Below are 17,618 nucleotides of genomic sequence, written 5' to 3' on the forward strand. Positions count from 1 at the left end.
AATAAAGAAAAAGAAAAGCCAAATGTAAAAACCACAAGGAAAATCACTAATTCCAAAATGCAGAAATCTTGAGAGGCCAGAGTCACAGACCTACTCACAAACAATGGAAGTCTCCACAACAGCAACGTGAGATGAGAATGACGAACGTCTGTCCTCAAATCGAGAATGAGAACAAAAATACCGTAGCAGCTATTTTGAAAGTAAAACACCTTAAAATAGGATGAAAGCAGGATTTCTCGAAGGCAAATTCTTTGATTTTAATGCTTGTGTATGAGGAACTAGAGAAAATAAAGGAAGACAAAAGACCAGAAAGAGGACAGCCATGGGGAAAGTTAGGGAAGGAGAGTAATGTTCCCAAACCACTCTGACCCATAAGAAACTGCATTTCCCTATCAAATTCAGTCCTGAGTATTTCCATTCAGATCTGGCCAACGAGTTTCTCCCTTGACCCAGGCTGTCATCTCCAATCCACTGGGAAGGAATAGATTGACTTCCAAAGATCTGATCCTGCCATGCTCATTTCTGAGAACCGCAATGGCTTCCCCAAGGATTTCCTATGGACGTGCTTCAGAATCCCACCCAGGTCTAGCTCCTTCTTGTGCTTCTACCCCGGGGGCCAATCTCCAGGTAGTTCATGCACACTCAAGCCTGCCTCGCCCTTGCATCTGTCCCTCTATCTGTTGTCCCACTGACCCATCCCCACTTCTCTGCAGTGCCAGATTGAACTCAGACTTTCAGGGGTAGCTCAAATGTCCCTTTTCCTCTAGGGCTGTCATTGACTTTCCCTTGGAAGTTCCCCTCTTTCACAGGGCTTTGTTTGTACCCCTGGAGGAGTGATTCTTCACATCTTTTGTGATGGGAGAAGCCAGCAACTGTCTTGTTCATCTTCATATTCCTGGATCCTGCCACCCCAGTCTAGGTGCCTAGAGTCCCTCAAGGAAGGCTCCTTGAGTATCCCAAGAGACTTCTGGTAAGAAGCTAAACAAAAGCTAGAAGGCCCTCAGCTCAGAGACTGGCCAGCTAAAGTCCTCCGCCCTCCACGGGACTGAGACCCTACTGTCTACTGTGGCACCCAGACAGTCCCTCTGCCAGCTGGAGCTTATGCTACTCACTCTTGAGGGCCTAAGTAGACTGTGTGGGACATCTGAACTCTGGTAACAAGTGACGATCCCTTTCCCTATGGTTCTCCTTGTCTGCATGGATCTTGCCCAGATGGGTTCCCAGGTCCCCAGAGCTGGGTCTGGGTTGAGGCTCCATCCAGTTCCTGATGCAGGAGAAAATCAGATGCATCCAACTATGCACCTGCTTGTTTTGTGCCACACCTCCTACTCTTGGTCAGCCCAAACTGAAAGTACACAGGAAAGGCCACGTGGCACATGGCTATAATCTCAGCAGCTCAGGAGCCTGAGGCAGGAGGATAGAAAGTTCAAAGCCAGCCTCAGTAACTTATCAAGTCCCTAAGCAACTCAGCGAGACCCTGTCTCTACATAAAATGTAAAAAAGGGTTGGGGGATGTTGCACATTGGTGAAGCACCCCTGGGTTCAATCCCTGGTACCAAAAAATAAAATAAAATAAAATTACACATGAAGACACTATTCCATGGTCACAAGAGAAAAATGCCACAGAGCCACCAGGCTCTGAGCATGCAGGCGATGGACCTTCAAGCAACTGGTCATAGCACTTCAAGGCCAGGACCTCCTGCATCCTGAGCCCTCAGAAGAGATTCTGGCACACCATCAGAGTCCCATCAAAAAGTCAGGTAGATGCTGCACCAGTAGGGTCTGACCTGAGGCCACAGGCCCCCAAAGGACATAGTTCCCCTGGCCAAGTGTAACCTGTGCTTCCTCAGCTCTGCAAGTCATGTTCAGGCAAGTGGGAGGCAGAAAGAGAAAGAACTGAGATGGGGGCAGTTCTCAACCCCCTACCCACAGCTATTGGGGCATGTTCAATCTTTGGGAAGTCGAAATCTGAAAGTAAGCTTTCTCAAATATTTTTTAATTTTTAAAACTTAAAAATGTTTTTCAGTCTTCAAAGGAGTTTGTTTTGGAGCACAAGCTTTGTGAAGGCTGATAATTTCTGTGTAACAGGGAACACAACGCTTCTCGTTCATAAATTTTGTTTGATTAAACTGACAATACTAGGTGAACGCTATTTCTGGTTGTTTATTTTAGGAAATAGTTCTTAAAACTATGCTGTGTGTGCATCAGGTAGGAAATTCTCTATTACTTCAACAGAGGGCCATAAAAGGGTTTGCTTCCAACACAACCCTGCAAAAGAAATCCTTTCTAATAGCACTGAAGTTGGAGCGCCCTCTGGAGGCTGAAGAGAACATTTTAATTTTAGGTCTCAACTGGTTTGTTTGGGGAGGCTCAAGAAATGTAACCACTGCATTCTCTGCATCCTGTGTTTGGACCTCTCTAAAGTTCTAGGATGGAAGGAAACTCACTCCCACTCATGGATGGTTGACAATCTCCCCACATCTCTGGCAGGATATCTTTCCTTAGGGTCAATCCAATTTTGTGACCTTGGAGTGCTGCTTACCAACTAAAACAAAACCAAGGCCAATACCAAATGCTGGCGAAGTTTAAGCCACCTTCCTACATTGCAGGGGGTGCTCTGTGACTATGTGTTCCAAACCCTTTAGCAAAAGGCTGCTAAAGAGCACAAGTACATTTTTGGTGAGGAATTTGACCACGGCTTTCTGCAGGGAATATCAACTAGGTTAAGCATGGGCCCTTGAACTCTTAAGACGTTTTATATTTTAGTTCTCTTAAATAAAGATGCTGTGTGGAATACATTTTTTAAGTTGATTTAAGTATGGCTGACTATGTTCTGGCCAAGACTTAACTAGCTCACAGGAAATCTTCCACAGCCAAGCAACTCACTGCCGCTCCCGACATTAGCCCCTTCCCCCTGCTATTGTGGACATCACCTGGGGCGGGGGGCGGGCTGGCGAGCAGGGAGTGTTTGGTGCACAGGGGGGCTGCGTCGTGCCCACTGCCAATTAGCCCTGTGTTTCAGGAGCCCCTGGCTCATCTTCTGCTGTCCTTTGACCATGCCCTCTGACCATAAACACAAAGGAACCTTCCACACCCAGGAAGGGGAGGTCACACAAGGGGAAGGTAAGTGGTCCCAGGGTCTTTCTGGACAGACATAATTTTTCCTAGATGCCAGCCGTCAGGCCTGTTGCCCCATGGGACTGTGAGGCCCTCACAACATGGACCATGTCCTGCTCACCTTTGTTCCCCAGGCCAGGCATGTGCAGCAGTTCAAGAAGCATCGGATGGGACCCAAAGTTCCAAGAAGGACCCACTAGGGTAGACAATCCAGATCACTAATACCCACTAAGGTAGGGTTGGCACCTGGAGGCCAAGGTGGTCAGGGTGACAAACAGCAACCCAATATACCCAGCTGGTACAAAACTCATTTCTTCTAACAAAATGACACAAGTGGGTCTGGGGCCTGGGTGAAGGCTGAGCATTAGTGCAAAGGGACATGAGAAGAAACCTTCACCTAGATTGTGGTGATGGCTACAAAACCATACATATTTCTCAAACCCTTTAAGCTCTACTTTCTGGATAGGCAATACTTTATTGTATGTGAATTATACCTCCATGAAATTGGTTTTTGAAAAGTAACGGCAATCATTTTCTGCAACCTTGGCTCCCATATCCATGGTCCTCGGAATGTTAGTGGGCACCAGTGTCACCTGGGAAACCTGTCTCCAAATCCATCTTTCCAGGCCCATCTAGAGAAGGCATAGGTGGCAGGTCAGGTCTTCAACACTTGTCCTATGGGATCATGATCCTGGTGCCCTCTGATCAGGCTTTGGAAAACTAGCCCCCCGAGTGGAGTTGGGCATCACATCTGACTCCCGGGTAAGAGTCACACCATGTCTGATCATCTTTGCTGGGCACTCATGCCCTCAGGAGATGCCCTCATGCCCAGCATTCCCAGTTTGGGCCTAGAGGTGACATGGGAGCTCTGGGGGGCAGAGTGTGACCTGGAAGACCACAGATGGATTCAGAGAGAGTCCTGGGCATTATCCCATCTTAAGTGAAGCTGACTGACCCCAGTTCAGGGACCTGGCCCACACCTATGGCCCCGGCACTCAGGAACATGAGTCAAGACAGGAGGATCCCAAGGTCAAGAACAGTGTGGGAAACTCAGGGAGGCGTGCTCACAAAATAAAATGTAAAAGGCCTGGCAATATACCTCAACCGTGCAGGACCCTTGGTTCAACACACAACACCAAAAGGGAGAACAGAAAGCACACTGAAGGAGCCACACCCCCTCAACAGAAAATGTCAGTTAGAGAGTGACTGACACATGGCCTTCCTAGGGAGGTGAGCACCAACTGAAAGTTCTAGAATAACTGTCAGCAGTTGGTAGTTGAGCTCCGCCCATGTTACCAGGGCAACCAGGGAGGCTGAGGCTGACCCAGCCTCCTAGGCTCAGTCAGCTGGGTGCTGTGGGCAGTGGAGGACAGGGAGGGAGAGCTGCCAAAGGGGCCCTCACGGCTGCTTCTCTCCCACCCCCAGAGACTGAGACAGGCTTTGCAGAAGCACAGGAAAGGGAGTGGGCAGTCTCTCCAAGGGTTTAGGACACCAGGACAGAGTGGGAATCCAACAGGGATGCCAGGGGCCTCCAGGAACTGGCTCAGAAGGAGGCTTTGGAGCTGCCACAAGGCCTGAGAGGAGCTACACTCAGAAACAAGTGGAGGAGAAAGTCCCGTGTGGTCCTGGAGGGAGGAATGTCATGCCTCTGTAGATCCCAGCTGGTTGGGCCCAGGTGTCTCTAAGAGGGGAAGAAGGAAGGGATCAGGGCAGGGGTGATGTGGGGATTCTGCATGTCTTCAAACGGATCCATTGCAATATACCCAGATGTAACAGGACCACTGTGTTAGGGGAAAAGGAGGAGGGAAAACAAGATAAGGCAGAGAAAACAGAGAAGCAACCCCAAGAATTAGGCTCAGAGGGCTGGAGGAACTGCACACAAAATGTGACTCAGGGCTTCTTGGCAACCAGAGCAGGGAAAGGGGAGATGCAGACATTAGACCCTTTGACCAGGAGAAGGAAGCATCAGCAGCAGGCTCAAGGGGGAAAGAGGCTTTGCTGGCTTCTTTGAAGGGCAGTGTCCTTGGGTCTCTGATACTTCCCTCACCTTAAACAGGGCTTCGGCCTCCAAGCCAAGGGGACTTTGGGTGCTGAGGGTGACAGAGATGGCACCAAATTCAGGAAGATGAGGGCAGCTTAGTTCAAAAGGAAGTATGAATTGTGGAAAGCAGTATGGAGATTCCTCAGAAAACTTGGAATGGAACCACTATTTGACCCAGTTATCCCACTCCTCGGTTTATACCCAAAGGACTTAAAATCAGCAGACTACAGTGACACAGCCACATCAATGTTCATAGCTGCTCAATTCACAGTAGCTGAAATATGGAACCAACCTAGATGCCCTTCAACAGATGAATGGCTAAAGAAAATGTGATATATATATATGACGATCATAAATATGTATGATGAAATATTACTCAGCTTTAAAGAGGAATGAAATTATGGCATTTGCTGGTAGATGGATGAAGTTAGAGAATACCATGCTATGTGAAATGAGCCAAACCCAAAAAACAAATGGGTGAATATTTTCTCTGATATGCGGATGCTGATTCAGAAGGGAGGGTGTGGAGAATATGGAAGAATAGAGATAATTTATATTAGGTGGAGGGTAGTGAAGAGAGTGGAGAGGGCACGGGGTAGGAAGGAGAGTAGAGTGAAAGAGACATTACTACCCTCAGGTACATGTATGACTGCATGACTGATGTGATTCTACAATATGCATAATCAGAATAAAAGAGAGGTTTATACTCCATTTATCTATGATGTACCAAAATATATAAATGCATTCTACTGTCATGTACAACAAATTAGAAGAAATTTAAAAATTTAAAAGAAAAAAGGAAGGACAATGTTGATCAGAGCCCATGACCTCCAGGCCAGGGAAACTAGACTTACCCATGACCATTGGCAGAACTTCCTTGGTCTGTCTCCCGTTTCTCTGTCACGTTTGAACTTCTGCTTGGACGTACACAGGGATCCCACAACAAAAGCTGTATCAGTGGAGGCTCAACCGGCCCTGGCCTCCCAGAGCACTGCATGCTGGGGTCTTACACTGGGTGGCACTTTGACTTCTGTTAAGACCACAAGGTGGTAGGCAGTGGGGGAGGACCTGGGGCAGAACCTGAGGACAGGGGATGCCACATCAGCTGCCTTGGGTGGGCCAAGCAGGAGGAGGCAGGCAGCAGCAGTTAGAGGCTCAGCCTCCTGGTCCCACATCCCTATCTGTCACTCTTGAGGTCTGGTAGCTCTTCTCTCCATCCCAGGGACGTGGGGACACTTCCTACAATGTGGGGACACGGGTGGAACGCCTGGCCGAGAGGCCCTCTCCTTAAACCAGTGCCATGTGGGGACCTCTCCGAGCACCTGTGGCCCGCTCCTTCCCCAGTCTCTTGTGTTGAATCCTGCCAGCAACGTGGGCCTGGACGCCCAGGGCCAGATCTTGCCTGGCTCAGCAGGTCCCAGGGCCCTGGAGGCTAAGCTTCAAGAACTTCCAGGGCAAAGAGCCAGTGGTCTTTGCAGGTGGCTGGCAAAGGGCTCATGAGAGGCGACTTGACCTTGGCCGAGCCTTGAAGAATAGGCAGGATTGGGGGAAGAACAGACAAAAAGGAAGGGCAGCCGTGGCAAGAGGGGCGAGGAGACTGCAGAAGGTCCGAGACCAGTAGGGAGCTGGAGCCAACCAGTCCCGCTGGCTCAGTTCAGAGACTGAACCAAGCACAGGCAGGGGAGGAAGTCCCTGGAGTCGGGGGCCGGCCAGTGTGAGGCGCAGCTCTCTGGCCACAGGAGCCATGGACATCTCCTGGCTGCAGTCCAGAGATGGGAATTGAAGCCCAGCTTTAGAAAGGCGGGCGGGCAGGAGCGGTCCCCAAGCCCAGGCTTGGGGGACAGGGGCCCCAGTGGAGCCTGTTGGGGAAACCAGCAGAGGGGAAACACCTGCAGGTGGGAATGACCAACCCAGAGGCATTTGGTGACTTAGGGACCGAGAATGGAGGGACTCCAGGATAATGGAGGTTTCTGCTGAGATTAGGGAGCAACTGTACCTTTCAGAGGTGAAGGGGAAGTGGAAGGGGAGGATGCTGGACTTTGGGGGCTTTGAGATGGCCAGTGGGTCCCCGGGAGTGCAGGGTGAGAGGAGACCGTTGGTTTGGGAAGCTTCCATTTATTCATTCATTCAACATGCATTTGTTGGCAACCGCGGGCACAGCAGCCCTAGGGGAGGGGTCAAGGAGGCATAGAGGAGGAAGGGTCCCTCCTCTGAAGAATTAGACTCAGGCCCTCACCACAGGACAGCACAGTGGAACCCAGTGGCGTGAGGTGACCTGCTGGGTGTAAGAATGAGCGACCAAAAGTGGTGGAGAGGGGCGGCCGCGGCCTCCCTCCCCCTGTCTTCCACAGAGTCCTCGACTCCACTGGCCTCCCCACGGGGGTGTCCGTCTTCTCCCCCGCCCACACCTGTCCTCTGATCAAGGATCCTTGAGTAAAATGAGGGGTACAGACTTTAAATGTGATGCCAATTCACGGAGTGGAGGGAGAAGCCCTGGGTCCTGGAGGAGGCGGGGCCAGACCTGGACACTAAGTGAGGAGTTTGCTGAGTGGAGGGGACTGGGGGCCTAAGGGGCAACAGCCCGTCTCAGTCTGCTACATGGCAGCCTGACGAACCCACAGACCTCAGCCGCTCCAAGGAGCAGGCCGCCCTCCCGGGGCAGGGGTGGGGCCCTCGTCTGCTGGTGGCCCCAGGGCCACTCCGCTGACCTTTCTCCCAACACCACCACCTCTGACCATCACAATGGCAAACTAAACATGGCAAAAGTAAGGAAACGAGGATGCGGGAGAGACGGGTGGGGAGAGGACGGCGGGCTGGAGAGGGGCCTGGGCGACGACCCCGAGATCCTCGACTGGCCCCAACCCACGTGCCAACCTTGAGATGCTTTCTTGGTTGGATTTCCTCTTTCTTCACTTGATTTCCTCTTAATAGGTTGACATGGGGCAGCGGGGTCGCTTGCTTTTAAGAAAAAGCGTCTTCTCGTGCCTGCGAAGACAACCTTAGATGGTCGTAGCTCCAAAGATGCCACTTCTGAACTATTGTGACTTTCAGTCTCCTCTGCCTGTAGGAGTTTTCTTTACCTGCCAGGAATAAAGTGGTGTCAGGGAGTCAGAAGAAAGGAAGGGGTAGCCATCAAATGGAGTTTGCTACCTACTCCCACCGTGCCACCAACAGACGTGGTGACCCTGAGGCCAGAGGTGGGATGAAGACTTGCAGTCCTTCTCTCAATGGCCACCCCACACAGCAGATGAGCCAGGCGAGAAGAGCTGGTTTTCTTGTGGGTCACTGCAGTGGAACTCTGCGCCACGAGCTGGCTCAGCACACGAGCCCCAGCCTGCGGTGGCGGGAGAAAGCCCCAGGACCTTGCCTGTAACTTGCCATTGCCCACTATCAGTGTGGCCTTGACACCCCTCAAGAGCTGTCCCACTCGAGACCCGCCTGCCCAAATGCTTAAAGCCATTCTCCATTGGAGACACAGAGGGACCTTTGGTGTGCAGCGCCTTGTTTTTGTTTTTACTGATGATGAAATATTTCACTGAGAGATGCTGAGGTCGGCTGTCCTTGTGCCCCCCTACGTGGCTCTGGCGAATCCCACTGTTTGCCTCTCTGGTTCAGATTCTTTGTGAAAAAGTCAAAGGCTCCTGATGCCCGTGAGGCTTCTGTTCTGTCCTCAGGACACGGGATCACCTGCAGAGCTTTCTGCACAACAACTCTTAGAAAATATTGGGTGTAGTTTGTAAACCTAAGTTTAATGCATAGCTGAGCTTGCAAGAAGGTAAGGGGAGCCCAGAGAGCCAGAGCCCCCATGGGGAGAACCCTGGGGCAGGAGGCAGAAGCCCTGGCAGCCTGCTGGAGGGGCAGGAAGGGAGGTGGGGTAGCAGGATGTGGCCCTGTGTTAGGAGGTGCAGCCTTGGCCACCCAGGACGGGGACGCTGGGCCTTGGGCCTTGCTGGGGAGTGGTCTCGAAGACACCCCTCACACAGGCACATAGAGGTGGAGCTCTCTAAGAGCAATAGTGTCACATGGAGTCAGTCAAGTTCACACAGGAAGACAAGGAAACTCTCTCTCTCAGCCTGGCTGAGAGAAATTTCTGGGTGGGAAATTTCCCCAGGGAACGTCTGGGACTCTCAAGAGATTTTGGAATTTATGACTACTCTCATATTTTGGGAATTCATAAATTTGACTCTGAACCTATAATATCCCGAGGTGAGCTGGCATCAGCCAAGGAGCAGCTTCCCTGAGACCCACCCACAACCATGCCCCTCAGGAGCCCCACAGGCAGTGCCTTGCTCAAGAGGAGGAGCATGTGTTCAGGAGGAAGTATCCCTAAACCGTCTGCCCCTCAGACAGTTACGTTTTCTGCCTACTCTCTTCAGCCCCAAGCGTCCCCTGCTCTGTGACAATAACCACTGTTGTCACAGAGCAAAATCAGACCCTCAGAAATGCGTGGCCATAGAGTACCCTGTTCACTTCTTCCTTGAGAGGAGTCACTCCATTCTTTAGTCCTGACCATGTTTTGTATTTAAAACTGTGCTACTTGTGATCCCATAGGTCACGCCCACGCTGGCTTCAATCTGAAGCTTATATATGGCGAGAATGATGGTCAGAATAGAGGCCTGCTGACCCAGCCCTGCCAGGGTCAAGGGGCAGGTGCGGGCCTCCTACTCCTGGCCTCCTCCTCCTTCACCTCACTATTTTGCTTCTTTGTTCCAGTCAGTAAAGGCAGTGAGCCCACAGAACTGGGTGCTCCCATCCAAGTCATAGCAGCTCGGGCAGCATACTTCGGGTACTGACTCCCTGGACAGAAGGAAATTTCTGGCCTCTAGACGGGATTTTGTCATCAGTGCAAATTGTGCAACATTGCATATGTGAAAGGGCATTGGGATGGTTAGCTGTCCACACACACCTGAAGCAAATGAGAGTCCCCACTGATTTCACAGAGGTAGTTTAGTTGGCTTTAGTAAGGAAGCCAAGACTCTGTGTGAGCCTCGGAGTCTCTCAGGAAGGCAGCCTCCAGTGGAAAGGCACCAGCAATCCTTGCTGCTGCTGTTTCTCCTACTTTTGAGTATCTTCGTCACTTTAGCTGTCATGTTTTACAAGCTATTAGTCGGCCATCCTGGGCTGCATTGCCGACCTCCTCCCAGCAGGGCTCGTACTCACGGATCCAAACATATATTCCCAGGGGTCAATGCTGAGGAGAACATGAATGTCCTATGTCCTGCCCCTGGTGGCAGGGATGGGACAGCAGAGCTGCAAGGCCCAGAGAGCAGGGGGCTGAGCCCCATGTGCTCACTGACGGGCTGCCCGCCTGAAAAGGGCCAGTGAGGAACATGGAGCAAGAGGCTGGGGGTCCTCTGTTATTTCCCCAGACTGGTTCGTGCGTGAACAAACCCTGAGGACTGACGAAGCTAGAGATTGGTCTGGGATGGGGCTGGGGGAGGTGGTGCTGGGACCTGTGACCCAGACAATTCATAGACCGGCCTCGCCCAGCCTGGCTCTTGGGAACTGGGTCCAGTTTAGAGCCTGTGTGATGGCGTCGAGGCTGTTCCCAGCCTGAGCGGAATTTCCCTCCTAGAACATATCTCTTTGGCTTTGGTTCTGATGGCCTTTGAGGTGTTTGCAGCCAGTTATCTCATTCCCCTCACATGTTTCTGGATTCGTCCTCAAGATTTGCTGTGGGGTTGAGTTTAGCGAAGCCCAGGACCTTGACTGATGTCCTACCCCTGACGTGCAAGTGACACTCTGCTTTGTGTGTTCAAGGCTCATGGTGCACTTTGTATTTGATCTAACCCTGCTCAGTCTCTGTGTCCCCAACTAGTATGCAAGCCCAGCATCGCTTCTGGGACTCTTTAACCCCCTTCAGTTGTCCAAGAAATCCCAGAGAGGGCTCAGCCTTGTCTTCCCTGGGAAAATTATCAAACCTCTGGCTCCTCGTAGCCATAGAGTTGAGAAGCAGTGGCGGATTTCAGCTGCCTTGCTCCGCTGCTTCTAGACAGTGTTCCTGCTGACCACGGATCCCAAACAGGGAGACACACTGGTGCCCATAAATAGGATGGTGTTCTTGATGGTTCAGATCCCACCCCCGAGGTTGTGATTCTTTTATACCCAGCTGCCATGCCTTGTCTTCTAGGCTCAGCCCTGGGCCAAACGAAGCCCTCACAACAATGCCACTCCCTTAGATAATCTTTCTGTGTGGTGGTACTTGGCTGCAAAGGCCTACGAGCAAATCCAAGGCAGGCTTGCCTCCCAGGAGGAATGTGCAGTGAACCACCTGTGCAGATGGGACTGGAGTTTGGTCTAAGTCCTTTTACCTTCACACAGGACCTACTCATCTCCCGTGGATGCAGCTAAGAAGGGCTTCTTCAGAATTCTCCAGGCAGAGAATCCTGACTTGGGTTCCACCTACACAAAGCAGCAGCAGGATGCTTGAAAACTGCAGCTTTGTGGACAAAACATTTGGAACATCACTGCCACCAGACAATCTACCTGTGTGTGTTAGTAGTCATCTCTTCTGGTTGAATTCTTAAAAAAATTTTTCCTGGAAAATAATCCCTTAAGAAGAGTTTTAAGGAGTCTACCTCTCCTAGAGTCAAAGGTATCCACTTTGGAAATGGGTCCCTCCATTTCCAGAGCACTTTGAGGGTCAGGCTGGAGGGAAGGAGTGAAGAGCACAACATCCTCATCAAGTGGCCAAAGGCAGGGGTCTCCAGTGAGATGACATCACTGTCCTAACTGAGCAGATTCCTCTGTCTGGGGCCATAATTACCAGTGCATGGGGTCACAGTGTTGTGTACATGTTCCAGTGTCGTGTACATGTTCCAGTGAGGAAAGACCATGCCGCCTCTGTGTTGGAGGCGGCATCTGAAAGGCTGGCTATCTCAGGTGTCTGACTGTGGCACTGGCCATCAGTAGAGAAACAGCCACAAGAGCCCCTATGCCTTCTGGGAAGAGTAGAAGGACACTGGAAAGGCACTACCCTGCCCTAAGGACATCTTACAGCTGAACTTCAGAGGCCACGGCCCTCCTGTAACAGGTTTCTGGCTGGTGGGTTCCCCCTTTCCTCCAGCTCCCACTTTCCTTGGCCATGGGCAACCCGCACGCCTGGCTATTCCTCCAGACAGTGGTGTCTCTCCCAGACTTAACCCAGTGACCCAGGGACCGCCGCCTCTCAGCCAGCCTGGCAGGCATTCTAGGAGAGCAGAAAAGAGCTGACCTGGCTTCACCACTGCTCAGCTGTATGACCTGAGGCAAGTTTCTCAGTCTCTGTGTGTCTCAGTTTCCCATCTGTAAAGGGGGATAATACCTCCTAATCGGGGTTGGAATACAGGTCAAAGAGTTTAATATCTACAAAGTACTTAGGATGGTGCCTGGCACATATGTAACTGCTATCATTATTAGCACTGCTTCCTGGGGACATCATGCAAATGCTCTTCACCTCCGTTAGTTGTCCATGGCTGTGCTGCACATCGAGTTGAGACTCTCTGATTTAACACCTAGAGACCAGAGGGACTTGCCTGACCAAGAATCTCACCTCTTACCTGTCCTTTCATCTTGGGGTGGAAGCATTACGCAAGGGATCAGGAGGCTTCTGGCTTCTAGAGGCTCCCAGGCCAAACATGTAACCTGCCACCACCCTGGAGGTCAGAATGGCCTCCTTAAGCAGAAACCAGCCCCTTGAGGGCTCTGAGACTTTGGGCAAGTCACTTTATCTCTGTTTCTTTATTCCTGATTTGGAAGACTGGCACTAGATAATCTCCAAATCCCTTTCTTTTAAGCAACATTTCAGGAGCTGGCTTATTCTAAAAAGTCTCCAAGTTTCCTGTGGATCTTTGCCATCCACCAAACCTAAATTCAGCAACTATGGAATATGAACAATACAAAAGACCCTCAGCAGGGACGCGCTCCCCACAGTGTCCAGCTAGTATCCGTGAGCCCCAGGCCTAGTGACACTTTCAGGCAGTTACCCAACACCACAGAGGTAGGGGTGCTGCACTGGCCTGTTCCTGCCAAGCACAGGGCTCTCTGGAGGAGCAGCGTGTGCTCACTCGGGCCTTCCCATGGCCTGGATGAGATTTTCTCAGAATTGAACTGCAGTTTGAGGCTCTTCCTACTCAGTCTTTGCTTCCCTCTCTCCCTGCGCAGGACCCAGACCTATCTTCAGTCTGAGAGCTGCCCTGCCTGCCCTACCCCATCCCCGCCTTGATCCACAGGCATTTCCCCAAGAAACATCTTGTGTGTCTCTTCCCATGTTGGCATCTGCTTCACGGAAGACCCAGGTAGATACCTATGTCAGGTTTCCCAGCAAGCGACTTGAGACTATCCTAGATAGTGGTTTTGTAAATCTCTTTCTCATATGATGTTTTGAGATTTTCGGCCCTATGGAACGTTCTTCAAAATAGCATTAGAAAATGAGTTCACGCCATTACATGCCATTGATGCCCTGCTATGTATTTCTCCTATATTAGGCCCCTGTCCTGCATCTGTTATGTTGGAAGCTGCCCAGCATCTTCTGAATAGCCTTCCTGCACGTGAGATATTGCCAACAGTAGGCCCTGTCTCCCTGAGCTAGACACCCAAATTTTTCTCTGAGTCCCTTGCAATGGGGGAAGACACATGAGTCTACCAGTCAGGTTGGTGGGAAACGAATCACAAAAGGGGCAGGCAGGGAATTGCGTGGGACGCACTCTCTATTAATGGCAGTGACAGAGATGTTCGACTTTCCCAGCAATGGTTCCTGCTTGTTCTTCCTCCTTCAAAGACATCATCTTACTGATTGTGTGGAAATGGCGGCCCCAGGTACAGAAAAGGAAATGAAAAGTCAGATGACTCAGTGTTTAAAGTGAGCCGGCTGCTGTGAACAGAGGCAAAGCAGTGGAGCAAGCGTTTGACTCCGGAGGAAGTGCCCTCCCCTCCCTGAGCTATCCACCAGGGGACAAATCACTTTCTGAGAAGCATCAGTTTTATGAGGTCTGTTTGACAATGTGGTGTAAGAGGAAGATCCCCGGGGCTCCAGGGACAATGTGGACTTGGATTCAAAGCCTGGTTCTCTCCTACTTGACTCTGTGCCTCGGGGCGAGCCAGCAGTCTATTTCCTTGAATGCCGCCTTCACTGTTTCTTTGAGAAGAGCATCACATAATGCTTTTCACAGCACACAGACTATATAAAAATGAAAAACCAAGTCATCCATAGTAAATAAGTGGTGGTAAACTCCCACATATAAGTTCTCTGTGTGTGTGGCCATAAAAAGGAGACATGATATGGGAAAGTCTCCATAGTGTGTTGGTGGAGAAAAATCAAGTAGGTAGATTAGAATTAGGTTAGGGGTAAATAAGAGGGCAGAAGGCCAGCCTGTTGTGCATGCATCGACATAAAACTATCTGACAGAGGATGGAAGCATGGTCCCCTTTCTAAGCATTACTATAACAAGCGTGCAGACCAGTCTGCTTTGGGGAATAAAAACCCATATCCTCACGACCTAGGTCTAAACCCACTACATATTGCCATATTGCATCAACCATGTTTTTTTTTTTTTTTTTCCCTAACTGAACTACGTCAGAGGAAATGACACTGGACACCTCATCTCTGAAGAGTTGAGTTCTCATTGCCATGACATGTCACCCTGCACAATGCCATGAACGCCCTAATATGTGATTCCCTGATGGCAGAGAACTTGGTTCCATATTCAGCTCTCGATTTTCTCCCAGATAAACTATTTTTATTTAGTTAAATAAGTGTCTTAAAACTTTTAATCTGACAGTCCCCCACCCGCCTCCTTCCCCACACCTTTAGAGCATGGAAGAGATCGGGAATAGCCCTCATTTCAGGTTTCCTTGATTGTTTCTTCATTCTCCAAACTTCCTGTGAACCCGTGGTTAGACTTAAAAAGCTTGAGATTTGGGGAAACAAACATTTTTGGCAACATCACAGGTGGAACTGCACACTTCTTCGTGTTGAATATCAGCTGATGGATTATGAGCTCTAGAATATACTAATAGACAATGGTCAGCCCACAGACAAAAATGGGACTATGAGCCATGACCTGTGGCAACCAATTCAGGAAGTCGAACAATCCCTGCAGCGATTGAACCCAAGTGGCCAGGATTTGATCAATAACTGACTTCTCTCGTTTTTGCCCCTGCTTCCGGTTTGGTAGGACCAACCAGAGAAGCCACATCTGCATCCCTAACTGGTACCATAGGGTCACCTTGTGCCTAGGTAGCTCACCTACAGCTTTTCCATGCCTGCAGCCCCTGATTGGGCACACCTGATGACTCCCCTTCCCACTAGGGAGCTTCCCACCACCCCACCTGCCTTTGAGTCCCTGCCAAAGGCAAGTGACAGTGGCTGACTCCTGGCTACAGCAATCCAGGGACAGTCTTTGCTTGTTCTCCTTTCAGTGGTCTACTCGTATGGCTGATGCTGAGCCACCATAGTTAAGGTGGTAATGGCCAGATCCCTCACAGGGTCAGTGGCCCTGAACTCTTGACTTCTCAACTCATACTGTCTGGATGTTTTACCCAGGCACCTATACTAAGATTTACAATAAATGAATGGTTTCATTTTTTTCATCCAGAATTTGTCTTAATGTGTGTCCCATGGTGCAACTGAAATCACATCTTTGCATTTCCAGCCCAATATATCAAAACAGAATGTGCTGTGGTTTTAAAATGACGAGGGTTGGCCCTCTTTTCATTAGCTATGTAGTTAATTACACTGATCCCATAAAAATAAGTTTAGTTTTAATTTGAATAAAAAAATTATAAATACCATTAAAATGAAGAGGAAACCATGAGAAAAGGTCAAATATAGTGCATGTGAAAGTCACCTGTATAGTGTCGTGAGTTGCTTGGCTGGGGAAAGAGACTTCCTGTAAGCTGGGAGGGTCTTGGTCAAAAATTCAGTCAGTCACACTTAAATCAACAATGTGAGCCTTTGGAATTCAGAAAGACAAGTTTTTGAAACATAAAAAAAAAAAAAACTCCTAGATCATCTGATCACCAAATACTTCCAGAGAGAGGTCTTCTAAGCCAAGGCTTTTCAGTTCTGCCCACTGGAGTCCTGAAATTCATTATTCATTCCTCTCCTGAACCCATCAGGAGATGTGTGTCCTTTCAAGCACTAGAGCAGACAGGACCCCACCTAATCCTAGGAGCCTTCTGAGGCATGCAGAGGGTGAGGCCACAAGGAAACCCAGAAGTCTTTTCTGCAGCCACTTCCCACAGCTGGGTGGGTTCGCTGCTGTGGAGATGTGCACTACCCCCCGCAGGGTTGGGGGGTCTGGCCCTTCTCACTTCTGCGTTCTTTCCTGTAGATTGGTACAGTTGTCAAATCTGACTATGCCAATAAACTAGAGGCCGCTGAGTGTACCCTGGGGTGGGAGGAACGTCTCCATGCCAGAGCCTGCACTCCCAAGCCTGCAAACTGAAGCAGTATCAAACATGGATATTGGACTGTAGCTCCTGCTGTCCTTTCTGGGGCTTTGGACCCAACATGCAAACATGGGGTGTTTCTTGCCCCACTAACTAGCTGCCCTGGAATGGATGGGAAACTTCCCCTGTGAGGTTTGACTCCCTGTTGGGGAGGGCCTGTTGGTGCCTGGCAACAGGGGAAGGTCTCTGAGAAACTTAACCTCTTCCACTGCAGTCAAGATTGGGGCTCACCTCAGGGGCTGCAACTATCGCATGCATATATTGCTCTGAGCACCCTCTAGCTGTGCTGGCTTTTGCCATTGGGTACACGCAGCCACTGCCCTGACTTGCTCAGTTGGTTCCTTCCCCAGGAGCTGGAAAGGTGGCACAGTGATGACCACACTTGAGTAGGTCAGTTCCTTCTTGCAGACAGACATCCTAAAGGCTTTAATCAAACTTTTGAAGTTGCTCAGCACCGGCAATTGTCTTCTCTGTTGGATCCAACACAATGCCAAGGAAGTTATTAGGAACCTGGTCCCAGCTACTGGAACATAAAGTCAAGAGTCCTGTGCTTTCTCTCATATGCAGAAGCTAGAGAGAAAAAAGGAAAAGGGGGTTCTTATGAAAATAGAGGGAATGCAGGTAGGGTCAATGAAGGGGGGGAGCAAGGGGGTGGCGGCCAGGAGGGCGAGAGGAGGCACTGGGGAAACCAATCAAACTCAGTTATGCACAAGTATGAATATGCCACAATAGCATATAGCTGTGCCAATTTAAAAACGTTCATCTCCTGAGCCCAGCTCGTAGCAGCAGGGAGAGCTGCAGAGTGGGCTCAGGCCCATGAGCCAGGTCTTCAGCATCCGCCAAGCTTCCAGCAACCTGTGGGAGCATCAGCCTGCCCTGCTGGGTGATGAATACCATCTCTGAGATTTGCTGTGCCAGGTCCCTGCACACATCAGGGAGGGTGACATCCAGCATTATAGGCTGCTATTGCTGCTCTTCCGGGAAATATCCCCAAAGTAAATTTATATGCCAGGTGTGGTGGTGCATGCCT

This window comes from Sciurus carolinensis, chromosome 5 (genome assembly GCF_902686445.1).
Source record: "Sciurus carolinensis chromosome 5, mSciCar1.2, whole genome shotgun sequence".
NCBI lineage: Eukaryota > Metazoa > Chordata > Mammalia > Rodentia > Sciuridae > Sciurus > Sciurus carolinensis.